Raw genomic sequence first — 14,360 nt, 5'->3', positions numbered from 1 at the left:
TCGCCCCGGTGCCGACGGCATACCACGGTTGCCCGTCCTCCCACGTCGCCCCGGAGCTTCGCACGGCGGAGTACGTTTTTGTCCGGCACGACGCCCACCGGGCACCGCTGCGGCCCCGTATGACGGGCCCTTCCGCGTGCTGGAGACCGGGGACAAGCATTTCACCGTGGACATCGGCGGTACTCCAGATCGTATCTCCGTGGACCGCCTCAAGCCGGCCCACCTCGACCTGGACCACCCTCCGCCAGCAGCTCTGCCTCTGCGTCGAGGCTGCCCCCTGGCGGGCAGACCCCCGGCACCCCCCCAGGCCCACCACCCCCAGCCCTGCACGCATCGCCAGAGGGCGTTTCGGCCGGGTCATCCGGCTTCCCCGCAAGCTCACCCTTCAGGTGCACGTGAATTCTGGGGGGGGGGGGGGGGGGGCGCGTGTGGCGGACACATTGTCAGTGGGCAATAATTCCGCGCACCAGTGGGTGGCGCAAGTGTCCGGGCGTGGAAGCGCAGCTCGGGCCACGCCCGGAGCGAAGGCGTCACGAGGCGCAGGGTGGAACTGAGATACATGCCCCGCCTTTCGGCCGACCGGCCACGCCCGGGGGCAAGGCGTGGCCTCGGGACATATATATATATATATATGCTGGCTCGAAAGTCGAGCCTGCCCAGTGCTTACGTGCGAGCTGTTAATAAAGGGTTTCAGTTTGTACAACGCATTGTGGCCTACCTTCTTTGGCAAATGAATTGTGTGTGCACAGCACCACACTGCACACATTAACACATTTGCAACTAGAAAGCATCTGAAAATGCAAAGCCCGTCAACGCCGTTAGTATTCAGACATCTTCTTCTTCTTCCGTATGCACAACATAGCGAAAACTGTAAATGACAACATTATATAATTATTTTTGCCGTTAGTGGTTGTTAAATATCGCCTCATTACATGATCTATTTTCATTTTCGTTGTACTGCAACTGGTAATGTAAAATTTAATCAACTGCTATCTTGATTGATTTCTGACGCATTTCCGGTCATACAGTGCGTCGTTCTTGGCGAGGACCGCATCGCAACTTTGTGTACATACGCAATCAAGAAATAGTGCTGTATATTACCCCTGATTTGTTTCGATATACTTTAGGCGGCCCGGAGACTGCCCTCCACAGGTGTGGGGATCGGGCTGCGTGATCCTCGTTTCGTTTTTGTTGCGGTCTCGTGGCGGTCTCGTTGCGGTCTCGTCGCTCACACTTCCGGGCTTGATTCCCGGTCCAGATTAAATTCCCGCTAGTGGGAATAAATGGAGAGTCTCTCGGGGGAGGATGGGGAGGGGTCTTTTAAATCTGTTAGCAAACCTCGGAAGAGAGAGAGGGGAGGCCAGGTGTCCTCTGATGAGGTGTCCTCAGTTGGGAAGCCCAAGCATAGGGCTTCCCTCTCCCAGGCCTCTGGCAACGCCGTTGATTCGCTCGATAAGTTTGTGGTCATTGTGGCGGCCGTTGAGAGGCCTAATCATGTGGGTCCGTCCAACCCTATAAAGTTAGCAGAGCTTATAAAGAAAGAGTTCGGGGAAGTAGTGTCTGCGAAAGTGCTTCGGTCGGGCGACCTGCTCCTTGAGTGCAAGTCAGCCGGGCAAAGGGACAAGGTGTTGAAAGCAACCCATTTTGGTGAGGTCTGTGTTTCGTGTCAAATCCCGAAGTACATGAGAGAATGTCGTGGTGTCATCTATGGGGTGGATTCATCCATAGAAATTGAAGAGATTAAGAGTTATTTGGCCTCCAGTGGAGTAACTGATGCTCGCCGTCTTACCACATTTAGGGATGGAGAGAAGGTGAACACCTTATCAGTCTTGTTGTCCTTCAGTGGTCCTTGCCTTCCATCGAAGGTAGTGCTCGGCTATTTGGCCTTCACGGTAAGAGATTACATACCGGCTCCTCTTAGATGCTACAAGTGTCAGAGGTTTGGGCATACGGCCCCAGCTTGTCGGGGCAAGGTTCACTGCAGCAGATGCAATGGCGATCATGAGCGTAGTGTTTGCCCGAGTGAGCAAATGCATTGTGGGAATTGTGGTGGGGCGCACAGCTCTGCTTTCTGAGGCTGCCCGGTTTTTCAAAAAGCAGCGCTAATTCAGCAGGTAAAGGAAAAATTAACTTACGCTGAAGCCGCTTCGAAAGTTTCTGGGACTAAACCTGCCTCGTATGCAGGTTTGCGTAACTCTAATCCCATTGGCTCGGTGAAGGTCGCTACCAAAACAGTAGGAGTCCAGAACGAAACTGAGCGAGTCGAGTGTCGATCAGAGAGAGCCAAATCTGAGTCAGATTTAAATATTTCTAAAGACGCGTTTATTGCGTTTATTTCCGAATCTATCAACTGCTCTGCAGTAGCGTCTAGTCGAACGGACAAAATCCGTGCTGTGTCGGTTGCCGCGGCTAAGCATCTGGGTTGGGAGGAATTTTCCATTGGTCAGATCCATGCTCTGTTGGGGCACAAGAGGAGCGGGTCGAAGTCCAGTCCTCAGAAAGACCCCCCCTTTCTTGAGAACTGAGGCTCCTTCAATGGAATGCGAAAAGTTTACCTGCTCACGGTTCAGAGTTTATTAAATTTTTCTGTGATCTCATAGTAAAACCAGATATAATATGTATCCAAGAAACTTGGTTAAAGAGCCACATTTCATATAGGATTCCAAATTATTTGTTAATTCGCAGGGATAGAGAGAGCTAGGGGCAGTGGGGGGTGGGGGGGGCGGGGATGTGGGGTTTTTGTGAGGTCAGGTGTTCCTCATAGGGTTATTGATTGTCATGTGGAGTTGGAGTGTAATGTGGTTTTATTTCCTAGCCCTAGTGAGACCTTCTCAGTGGTTAACTTTTACAATCCGTGTCTCTCTTTGAATGTTCTTGCGCTTAAAGAGGTTTTATGCAAGTGCGAAGGGTCAATCTTTTGGTGTGGTGACTTCAACAGCCACAACACTCTATGGGGCTCTAAGCTCACGGACAGTAATGGTTCTTGTGTGGAGAAGGTGATGGACGACCTTGACTTAGTAATACTGAATGATGGTAGTGGAACTTTCATAAATCCTGGCTCTGGTCGGTCTTCCCCTCTCGACCTCACGATAGTCTCTGCCTCGCTTGCAGCAAGGTGTGAATGGAGGGTTCTTCCAGACAGTCTGGGTAGTGACCACCTTCCGGTGTCCACCCACCTCAAATTGGAGAGAGATCTGGAGGGGTTGGATAGGCCTCCCTCTTGGAGTCTCTCCAGGGCTAATTGGGGTAAGTTTTCCAGATGTTGCTCCGAGGTGGTCAAGCCTGAATTATTTAACGAGAATCCTGATATCTTCAGTAATAGTTTAGTCAAAGGAGTTTATCGCAGTGCTCTCGAGTCTATCCCCACGTGTAAAGGTCAGATCGGTCAGAGAATTAAAGTTCCCTGGCGGAATGAGGAATGCGCGAGGGCCATTAAGGCCAGAAAGTCTTCCTTTAAAAAAAGATAGGAAATCCTTGCTGCTTCAAGATGCCATCGAGTTCAAGAGAAGAAGAGCTCAAGCTCAGCGGGTAATTAAACGCGCCAAGTCAGAGTCTTGGCGAGCATTTTGTGCGTCTATTAATCCGGACACCTCCATTAGTTCTGTTTGGCGTAGGGTTAGAAGTATGTATGGCAGGAATGGTGGAGGGTGGTCGATAGCTTGGTTGGTCAGCAATAATGCCCCTGTTTATTCAAGCCAGGAGAAGGCCTCTGCTTTAGCGTCCTTCTTTTCAGATCAGTCAGGTGATGATCCTGTCGATTCGGAGTCAGGTGAGGCCAAGCGTCAGTTTGTCTCCCAGCACAAAGACATTCTCTGTGATGTGAGCCCGGATAACTCCCCGCTTAACATGGATTTCTCTCTGGGTGAATTAAGGCAGGTCATTTCCAAGTCCAAGAATAGTGCTCCTGGCTCTAATTCGCTCACTCACTCCATGTTCAAGCACATGGATGATAGTGTCTTGGAAGTGTTTCAGGTGTTGATCAATAAGGTCTGGGCTTCAGGTAGGCTCCCTGGTGCGTGGAAGCACTCCATAATCATTCCTGTTCTAAAGCCTGGTAAGGATCCTACACACCCATCCTCTTATTGCCCTATTGCTCTTATTTCTGTTGTTAGCAAACTTATGGAGAAGATGGTTAATGAACGCCTGATATTTTACTTAGAAAAGAATAATCTGCTTAATAGATGTCAGAGTGGATTCAGGAGGGGTCGGTCCTCTTCAGATCAAATAGTCTCTCTGGCGAATGACATTAGGAAGGCTTTCATCGGCCGCGAGTCAGTGCTGGGGGTTTTTCTTGATATTCAGAAGGCCTATGATTCTGTCTGGAGGGACGGTCTTCTGTTTAAGATTCACCAGTTAGGCATCAGGGGCAGACTTTTCTGGTGGGTCCGTGATTTCCTGTCTGGCAGATCTTTTCAAGTGCGTGTTGGTGCTGCTCTGTCCTCCGTGTTTCTCACTAAAAAGGGTATTCCTCAGGGTAGTTGTATTAGTCCCACCCTTTTCAACATAATGATAAATTATGTTGCCTCTCTTCCAGGGGTGCGGGGCAATTTGTCTTTGTTTGCCGATGATATAGCTATCTGGGTTCGGGGCAGGTACTGTGCTTTCATCTCCAAGCGCCTTCAGGCTGATGTTGTCAGTATTGAGCAGTGGGCTGCAAAATGGGGTTTTGCCATCTCTGGGCCTAAGTCTAAGCTTGGAATCTTTACTCTCAAGAGAAAGGTTGAGGACGTCAGATTAACAGTCAATAGCACGGCCCTAAAAGTCTCTCCGGTGGTCCCCTTTTTGGGGGTGATCTTTGATAAGGGCTTAACCTGGAATGCCCATTGTGCCAAACTTGTAGCTAAGTGCTCGAAGGGTCTCAACCTTCTCCGTTGTATCTCGGGTACTTCTTGGGGTGCCCACCAGGATAGCCTCCTTATCTTGTACAGAGCTCTAATACGTTCGCATTTTGATTACGCGTGTCAAGCCTTTTGGGACATGTCCCTGTCCATCCGGAGGAGGTTGGAAGGAGTTCAGTCCAAAGCTCACCGCATATGTCTTGGTGCCTTTAAAAGCTCTCCAGTGAGCGCTCGCCTGGTTGAAGCGGGTGAGCTGCCTTTGCCACTTCGATGGGAAGTGTCTATTCTCAAATACTGGTCCAAATGCATTTCCTTCAGGGTAAATCATCCTGGCAGTTCTCTGTTCCTAGATTGCTGGGAGTATCATGCTCTCGGTAATCTCCGTCGGCTTCCCCCTTTTGGTCTCAAGTGTGTTAGGGCGGTTAAGGGGTTGGGGTTGGACCTCTCCCCGGTTAACACAGCCAAAAAAGTGTCCCTATGGCCGCCTTGGACCCTCGTGGTTCCAAGAATTCACTTGGATTTACAGAGTATGACAGACAGGGACAATCCCGTCGCGACAAGTAACATGGCTATGGAATTCATTCACAAGTTCTGGAGTCAATCTCTCCATGCTTATACAGATGGCTCCAAAGATCCGGGTCTTGACCGTACTGCGGCTGCCTTCTGCATCCCTGATGTGAAGGTGACCAAGGCTTTCAGGCTTCCAGACCACCTGTCGGTATTTTCGGCAGAACTTTATGCAATTGTTTTGGCTCTTGAATGGATTATAGACTTTTATCCCCTCAGCGCGGTCATATTTTCCGACTCCCTCTCGGCTCTGATAGCACTTAGGTCATTCCAGCCTGGCAGTAGGAACGAATTGGTTCTTGAGGTAATTCATCTCGTAAGTTTGGCCCATTGGAGGGGCACGGTCGTCGTTCTATGCTGGGTCCCGGCCCACGTGGGCATTGCAGGCAACGAAATGTGTGATCAGGCGGTCAAACGCGCCCTCAATCTGGATTTCGAAACCCCGTTTCCGCTAGGCCAGGCAGACCTCTCTAATTTAATTAAACAGAAAATTAATGTTATATGGCAAAGTCAGTGGGACTCCTCCCCTAAGGGGAGGTGGTGTCACAAGGTGCATCCATCGATCGTGTCCTTGGGGTCGTCTCCCCATCTCCCTTGCAGGGAGCAGTCTATCTTATCTCGCCTTAGAATTGGACATTGTTTTCTCAATTTTTATCTTCACAGGATCGGGTGCCATCCCTCGGGGTGGTGCGATCGGTGTAAGGTTCCCGAAGATCTGGACCATGTTTTTTCCTTTTGTCCGCGTTATAATAACGCTAGATCTCATCTTCAGCTTTCTGTCCGTGGAATGGGGATCACGTGGTCAGGTCTGCCGGAAGCCTTTTGCTGGCTGGATCTGAAACATCCTGGGTTTTGTAGAACAGTTTTATAGTACGGGGTTAGCAGTGTGAGGCTCTAGTTTTTCTCGTGTTAACCTCCTGGTTGGTTTGTTTGGATGTTAGGTGCGTGGCGTATATAGAGCCTCGCGGCTCTGAAAGCGCCATTAAACCTCAAAAAGAAGAAGAAGATATACTTTAGGTTGAAAACTTTGTTACCACAATATGTGTTTGTCAAGCCCAGCGTTATGCATTGGAATACTTTTTAATGTACGTGTGTGATTATTTAGACCATGTTCGAAAATAGTCTGAACGGCTTTTATTCATTCGCCACACGTCTTTGAATGGAGAATGGCCGTATTAGTCGAAGCACGGAAACTCGTCTTTGGAGCCCAGCATAAAGAGGCAACAAGTTTCTGCGGTGTCAATAGGAGTTCGAAACTTCTTTACGGTGTGCAATCGCTGTATGGTGAGAAGAATAAAGTTCAAGACACCCGTATTGAGATCTTTGCTCGTGATTATGCTGAGGCATCTACAGTAAAAACCTGCCTTCAACTCGGGACAGAAAGCGTAATCAATTCGATTGTAAGCTTCGGAGGCAATGTGAGGTCTGTTATTCAAGCAGTGCTGCACGAAGAAGTAGCATTTGGGAGTCGGTCCGTTCGTCGGGACAGCAAGCCACCTTGTGATTGTGTGTTCTGCTTACCATTCGACGCCTGATTGATGGAGTTATAACCCACAACAGCCAAAACACATTGACTTCTCGAGTCTTCATTCGTCGAAGGTTGGACCGAGTGTTACAAGTAACGTTTTAAAGGTGACGTTCACTGTGCTCAGTCGGTTCGATACTAATTTATAAGGACTCAGAGACGGTTTATCATTATGTGATTGTGATGTATGTCTGTGGTTGAATCCATTTGTGTATATCCTTTCAACACAATCAAAGTCATGAACTGTTACATTTCAAGTGATTTGTTAATGGATGCCAAACAAAATCGATTGTAACTTGATTAGTCAGTTGGTTGCCTCAAATTGTTCCAATAAGATTTGTTTGCTTATTCATTGGTAGCCAAATTTATTTCGTTAGGCCTAAGCGTTTGATTTTGCATAGATTGATGTAAACTATCTCGAATCATCATCTGTGTTGGAAACTGTTCAACGCTAGCCTTCTCCCCACTTACCTTGTCCATTTTTCCCTTTAACGCAGTAAAGTCTCAGTAACATTTCAGGCCCTAGTGGAAAGCCCCTTGGTCCCAGAGAGTTAGAAGGGCAAATAGAAGCTCTTCAGGACGAAGTCGCACAATTCCGAGAGGTACTGTAAGATGAAGAAGATGAGACTAAGAGGAATTGCATAAAAGAGAAAATAAAAGGGTGGGAACAACAAATTAGTGACCTCACTAATACACTTGGAGACCTGGATGTGTTGGGACACCCAGAGTGATGCCACATTCATTGATGAAGGGATAAGTCAAACACTGCAGGCCGACACAGAGCCTGTCAGACATGATGCTGACTACCATGATAGGATGGGACTCCATCGTTCATTGTAAAAGAGCAACTGGACTGCGAATGAGAAGATTCCACGCCGCCACTCAAATTGATCTTCCACCTGCATATACAAGAGACTTCATTGCAGTTGACCGGTCTCATATTCCAACATGTGAGACTGCCAGGAGATGGAGCCACCTGGCCACCACTGCCGATGAGCTTCCATCTTTAAAGGAATGTGATGTAGGAGTCCTTATGGGGTATGACTGCTCCTTTACTTGTGTCACGTCATAATATTCATTCATATATTCATTCATAGTAAAGGTCATAATATTCATTCTTAAAACTACTCGAGTCAAGTGAAGGTCATAATATTCATTTTTAAAACTACTCGAGTCAAGTAAAGGTCGTGACACCTCTGGCACCTCTGCTCTGGCACCTCGTCAAGTTATTACCGGACGGGATAATGAGCCATATGCCCAGAAGACTGACCTAGGTTGGAGCGTCGTAGGATGTGCATCACCTCGTGTTGACACCGGAGACGTCACTGGACTCTGGCACCTCGTCAAGTTATTACCGGACGGGATAATGAGCCATATGCCCAGAAGACTGACCTAGGTTGGAGCGTCGTAGGATGTGCATCACCTCGTGTTGACACCGGAGACGTCACTGGACTCTGCCATCGGATAACAGTCAAAGAGCTCCCAGCGCTGACGCCTTCAGATGCCATCCGCCTGTTGGAGTCGGACTTCGCAGGTATGAGACATAATGAAAAAGGTGTCTCAAGACGACATGCTATTCCTACACATTCTTGAAAGGGAGATCCAGCAAAATTTTAGTGGTCATTACGAGATGCCCATCCCTTTCAAGACACGCCCTCATCTCCCCAACAACAAAAAACTTGCCCTGATTCGTCTGAAGCATCTTAAGAAAAAATTCGACAAGGACGAGCAGTATCGCGAACATGACGTTAAATTCATGAAGGGAATAATCGATGACGGTGATGCTGAGAAAGCGACAAACGAACCCATCCCAGGAACTGCATGGTACATCCCTCATCACAGTGTCTACCATCCCAAAAAGTTTGATACGATCCGGGTAGTCTTAGATTGCTCATCGAAATATGAAGGTACTACACTCAACGAACATCTTCTGACTGGACCGGATCTTACTAATGGCCTGTTGGGAGTTCTGTGCAGGTTCCGCAAGCATCTGGTCACCATCATGTGTGACATCGAGACGATGTTCCATCAATTCCATGTCTAGCTTGAAGATCGTGACTACCTTAGATTCCTGTGGTGGGAAGATAACGACATCAGTCAAGAACCTGTCGAGTTCAAAATGAAGGTTCATTTGTTTGGGGCAACGTCATCACCTGGATGTGCCAACTACGGGCTCAAGCATCTCGCCAGGCAGCAGGAAACTGAATTCCTCTGGCTTCAAAATTTGTCAGCAGGAATTTATATGTTGACGATGGAGTCTCTAGTGTGAAGGACACAGGAGAGGCCATTAGTCTCGTGAAGGAAGCTAGAGAACTCTGCTGCAAGGGTAGCTTACGTCTCCACAAGTTTGTCTTCAATGACAGGATCGTAGTGGAAAGCATTACCCCTTCAGAGAGAGCGAATGACATCAAGGATCTCAACTTGAATTTTGATGATCTGTCTCTTGAGAGAACTCTTGGAGTGCAGTGGTGTGTGGAAGCAGATCAGTTCAGATTTAAAATAGTTCTAAGGGACCAGCCTTTGACTCGTCGTGGTATTCTTTCTGCAGTTGCCTCACTTTTTTATCTTTTCTTTTTTTGTATACTGAATCGAGGCTCGTGAAAGAGCTGACATTTACTTCACAAACAAATCAACCAGACAAACAAAATATATAAAAAGAGGGAGCGGAAGACAAGAGAAGGGGAAGCACACAACCACTTGAAGGCACACAACATTTAAGAGCAGGGAGATGTGTGGGAGGGAGAGGGCTTGGGGGGAGGGGGGTGGCAGAAGTATCAAACACAAGGACACCAAGGACTTCCAGGACAGAAGTTGGGATTTCAAAAAAGTGGAATTGGGGTGAAATTAGCGGGGATAGAAAAGATCAATGTTTTGGATGGGGGAAGATAAGAGATGGTGGTGAACAGCTGTTTTAACGACCTGGAGGGTGGAGTGGGATTGAAGAGAGTGAGGGAGTTTGTTCCAGAGGCGGGAGAAAAGAGGAATGAAGGAGTGAAGGTGAGCAGAGAGTCTTGATTTTGGCAGTTTAACCATAAGAGAGTTGCAGGCAGATCTTGTGCGAACTGTAGGAATATTTGCGGGACAGAGCCCAGAGAGAGCTGGGGAGGCAAGGCCAGAGAGGAGTCGGTAGAAGACGGAAAGACCACCAACCTGCCTGCGGTGAGTGAGTGAGAGGCCCTTGGAGTTAGCTTCATCGCGGGAGATTCCAATGATTCTGAATGCTTTGGTTTCAACAGCGTGAAGACGAGCTAGGTGTGAGGCAGGTGCACCAGCCCAGAGGGGAGAGCAGTATTCCATTGAGCTGTGGATGAAAGCCTTGTATGTGGTGAGGAGCTCAGGTGTGCCAAGGAAGGACTTCGCACGACGGAGGATGCCCAGTCGGCGACTGGCTTTGGAGGCCAGATTTAAAATGTGGTTTTCCCAGGAAAGATCATGGCAGATAGTGAGACCCAAAAGCTTGAGTGACAGAACTTCTTGGAGAGGATTATTCAGAAAGTGGATGGGAGGGTTGTCCAGTCGGTCTTTTCGGAGAGACATCGTAAGAGTGTGACATTTGTCAGGATTGAAAGACATGTTCCACTTGTATGCCCAGTCTGTGATTTTGTCCAGGTCTGCAGAGAGTGAGGAGGCTGCAGACTGCCGATCTGAGGGATGAAGAATGGAGCGACAGAGAGTAGAGTCATCAGCAAAGAGATAGAGAGGATTTTCAAGAGAGTCAGAGAGATCATTGATGATGACCAGAAAAAGCACAGGGCCCAGAACACTGCCTTGGGGAACTCCAGCCTGAACAGGAGGAGGAGATGAGAGAAACCCATTCAGGGCCACATGTTGACTACGACTAGAGAGGAAGTCCGCCAACCATGCGTGGAGATTTCCATGGATACCAAAAGAGGAGAGTTTGGTGAGCAGAGCGGGGTGCCAGTCCGTATCGAAGGCACGTGATATGTCACGGGAGACAGCTCTAATTTCCTGTTTGGCATTGAGGACCTCCATCCATTGTTGAGAAAGCAGAAGCAGCATGTCCAAAGTAGAGTGACCAGGTCTGAAACCAAATTGATGATCAGAGATCAAGCCATTGGAGAAGAGGAAAGATTTCATATCTGAAGCAATGATGGATTCCATGACTTTGCTGATAATTGGGAGAAGGCTGATTGGTCTGTAGTTGCTGGGATCTGTTTTTGCACCTTTTTTGTGCAAAGCGGTGATGTTGGCAGATTTCCAAACAGATGGCAGATGACCTTGAGCAAAAGAGAGGGTGAAGAGAACAGAGAGAGGGAGTGAAAGAGCGGAAGAACAGGATTTTAGGACCCGTGGGCTGATGCCGTCAGGTCCAGTTGCAGAATCAGAGTCGAGGGTTGACAGAAACTTTTCCACCTTGTCAGGAGGAAAGGACACAGAGTCCAGGAGCAGCTGGGTACGACTGGGTACGGTGGGTACAGAGAGTGATGGGTTTGGGACACAAGATTTAGAGGCAAACACAGAGTTGAGGCATTCAGCTTTTTCACGTGCGGAATCAGCCGTGTGGCCGTTTGAGGTGAGGGAGGGGTGGAGGGGGAACAAACACCAGAAACAGATTTGACCAGACACCACCAGGATTTGGAAGAGGGAGACAGATAAGAGAGTTCTGTCCTGAGAACGGATAGATATTGTTTCCTGGCTCTCCTCAGGGTGGACACACACTTGTTTCGGGCTTTGTGAAAGGAAATGAGATTTCCTTCCGTTGGATTTGCTTTCCAGGAGACGAAAGCAAGTTGTTTCTGGGCAATAGCCTCACCACAAGATTCCGTGTACCATGGACGGGAGGAAGGGTATGACAACTGAAGACGAGATGGGATAAATCTGTGCATGAGAGAGAGCAATTTACTTTGGAAGAATTCCCAGGATGAGTTGATGTCAGAGGCGGTAGAGATGGGAGACCAGTCCAGATGATTGATGGCTGCTTGAAGACCGTGCCAGTTGGCCTGAGTGAAATTCCAGACTCGTGGACGCTGAGGAGCCTCTCTGAGAATGGTCAGAGAGATGTCCACTTTAACAAGCACATGATCAGATGAGCCGATTGGAGCAGAAGAAGAGCAGCAGACATTTTCAGGGAAGTTAGTCATAACCAAGTCCAGAAGAGAAGATGCTCCGTTGACTGAGATCCGGGTCGGGAAATTGACAGATTGTTTCAGTCCCAGTGAGTCACAGAAATCCTTTGTTGAAGAGCCATGGCTGGTGAGAGAGGAACCCACACCCAGCCACCTGGCATGGTGACAATTGAAATCACCACATATGAGGAAGAGAGAGTTGGGATGGGTAGATAGAAGTTGGTCCATATTATCAGACAGCGAGATGTAGATGGAGTCATCACTGTTTGGTGGACGGTACAACACACATATGAACAAAAGGTGGGAGCAAAGGGGAAGCCGTAGCCAAAGGTATTCCTGGGGGTGAGGTGGAGAGAGGGCAGTGCAGGGCGAGTGAGGAAGAGTTTTTTATAAAGATAGCAACTCCCCCTCCAGGACGAGGCTCAGGTCTATCATACCAGAGGAGGGAGTAACCTGGGAGAGATACCAAGGAATCAGAGACATCATGAAGGAGGAACCTAGTGAGGTTCTCCACTGTATGACCCTTTGGGATTCATTGCCCCCTTTGTCCTCAATGGCAAGTGGATTCTCCAAGATATGTGCAGGCAAGGAACAGGCAGGGATGACCCAATTAAAGAAGAACTTTGCCCAAGGTGGGAACGCTGGACAGAGGATCTTGCCAATCTGGAGAACCTCACTATTCCCAGATGCTACCAACCTCCGGGATTCGGAGAGATCCTAAAGGTTGAATTGCATCACTTCTCAGATGCAAGTACCACTGGCTACGGACAGTGTTCGTACCTCAGACTCGAAAACAAAAATGTCCTTTTTCATTGCTCGCTTGTCATGGGGAAGTCTCGGTTGGCACTAACTAAGGTCACTACCATACCCAGATTGGAACTGATGGCTGCAGTAGTCTCTGTTATAGCCAGCAACATGCTAAGGGAGGAGTTGGAATATGAGCATGTTGAAGAACTATTCTTGACAAAAAAATGATCGGCTTGTAGCTTTTGATTGGTGAACAAATTCAGTTTTGACGATTTCAGTGAAGATTTCATATGACGCTGACCTTTGATCTTTTTGACCAAATTATTAATTTGCCTTCTCCATATTCCTATAATAAAGCTTTGTTTAGAATTTGATGACAAAACTCAAATGGTGTGTGTAGCAATATCAGGACAATTGAACGAAAATTGATGATTTTATGTCACGTTGACCGTTTGGCCTTTTGACCAAATTATTAATTTGCCTTCTCCGTATTATCAGAATAAAGCTTTGTTGAAAATTTGATGGCAATAGTTCAAATAGTAAAGAAAAGTTATGGCCTGGGCAGACACACACACAGACAGACAGACACACAGAAGTGATTACAAAACCCCGCCTCCTGCTGTGCAGGGGATGGGCTAATAAAATGCTCAATGAGAATAAAATGAATTTTACACAAGAATCATTTTATTCCTCATACATCCATGTACCCCATGCAACATATAACAAGAGTGTATGTAGCAATATAACTAGTGTGTATGTAGCAACATAACAAGTGTGAATGTATCAATATAAAAGTGTGTATGTATCAATATAAAAAGTGTGTATGTATCAATATAAAAAGTGTGCATGTAGCAACATAGGTGTTTATGTATCAATATAACAAGGGTTTATGTATCAATATAAAAAGTGTGTATGCAGTAATATAACAAGTGTGTATGTATCAGTATAAAAAGCATGTAAGTAGCAATATAACAAGTGTGTATGTATCAATATAAAAAGTGTGTATGTATCAATATAAAAAGTGTGTCTGTAGCAACATAACAAGTGTTTATGTATCAATATAACAGGGGTTTATGTACAATATAAAAAGTGTGTATGCAGCAATAGAACAAGTGCGTAAGCAGTAATATAACAAGTGTGTATGTATCTATAAAAGCATGTAAGCAGCAATATAACAAGTGTGTATGTATCAATATAAAAAGTGTGTATGTAGCAACATAACAAGTGTTTATATATCACAATAACAAAGGTTTATGTATCAATATAAAAAGTGTGTATGCAGCAATAGAACAAGTGTGAATGCAGTAATAAATATAACAAGTGTGTATGTGTCAATATAACAAGTGTGTATGTGTCAATATAACAAGGGTTTATGTACAATATTGTTGCGGTTTTGAGAACCCCTCACTTTGTAAATAAATAATCACTTCTTGTAAATATTCCATCATTTAAAAGGTGAAAGGTCGCACCCATAGTTAGTCCATATGCAACACGTAGGACACCATAGGACTGTCAGTTATGATGTTTCAGATAAGGCTGTGTTCCCAATAGTTGAATCTGCGTTGCATTAATTAAATAAGATAGGCCCCATTCTTT

The sequence above is a fragment of the Myxine glutinosa genome, chromosome 2, assembly GCF_964187855.1.
Source record: "Myxine glutinosa chromosome 2, kmMyxGlut1.1, whole genome shotgun sequence".
Taxonomy (NCBI): Eukaryota; Metazoa; Chordata; class Myxini; order Myxiniformes; family Myxinidae; genus Myxine; species Myxine glutinosa.
The sequence above is the reverse complement of the archived record's forward strand: the minus strand, read 5'-3'. Positions refer to the sequence as shown.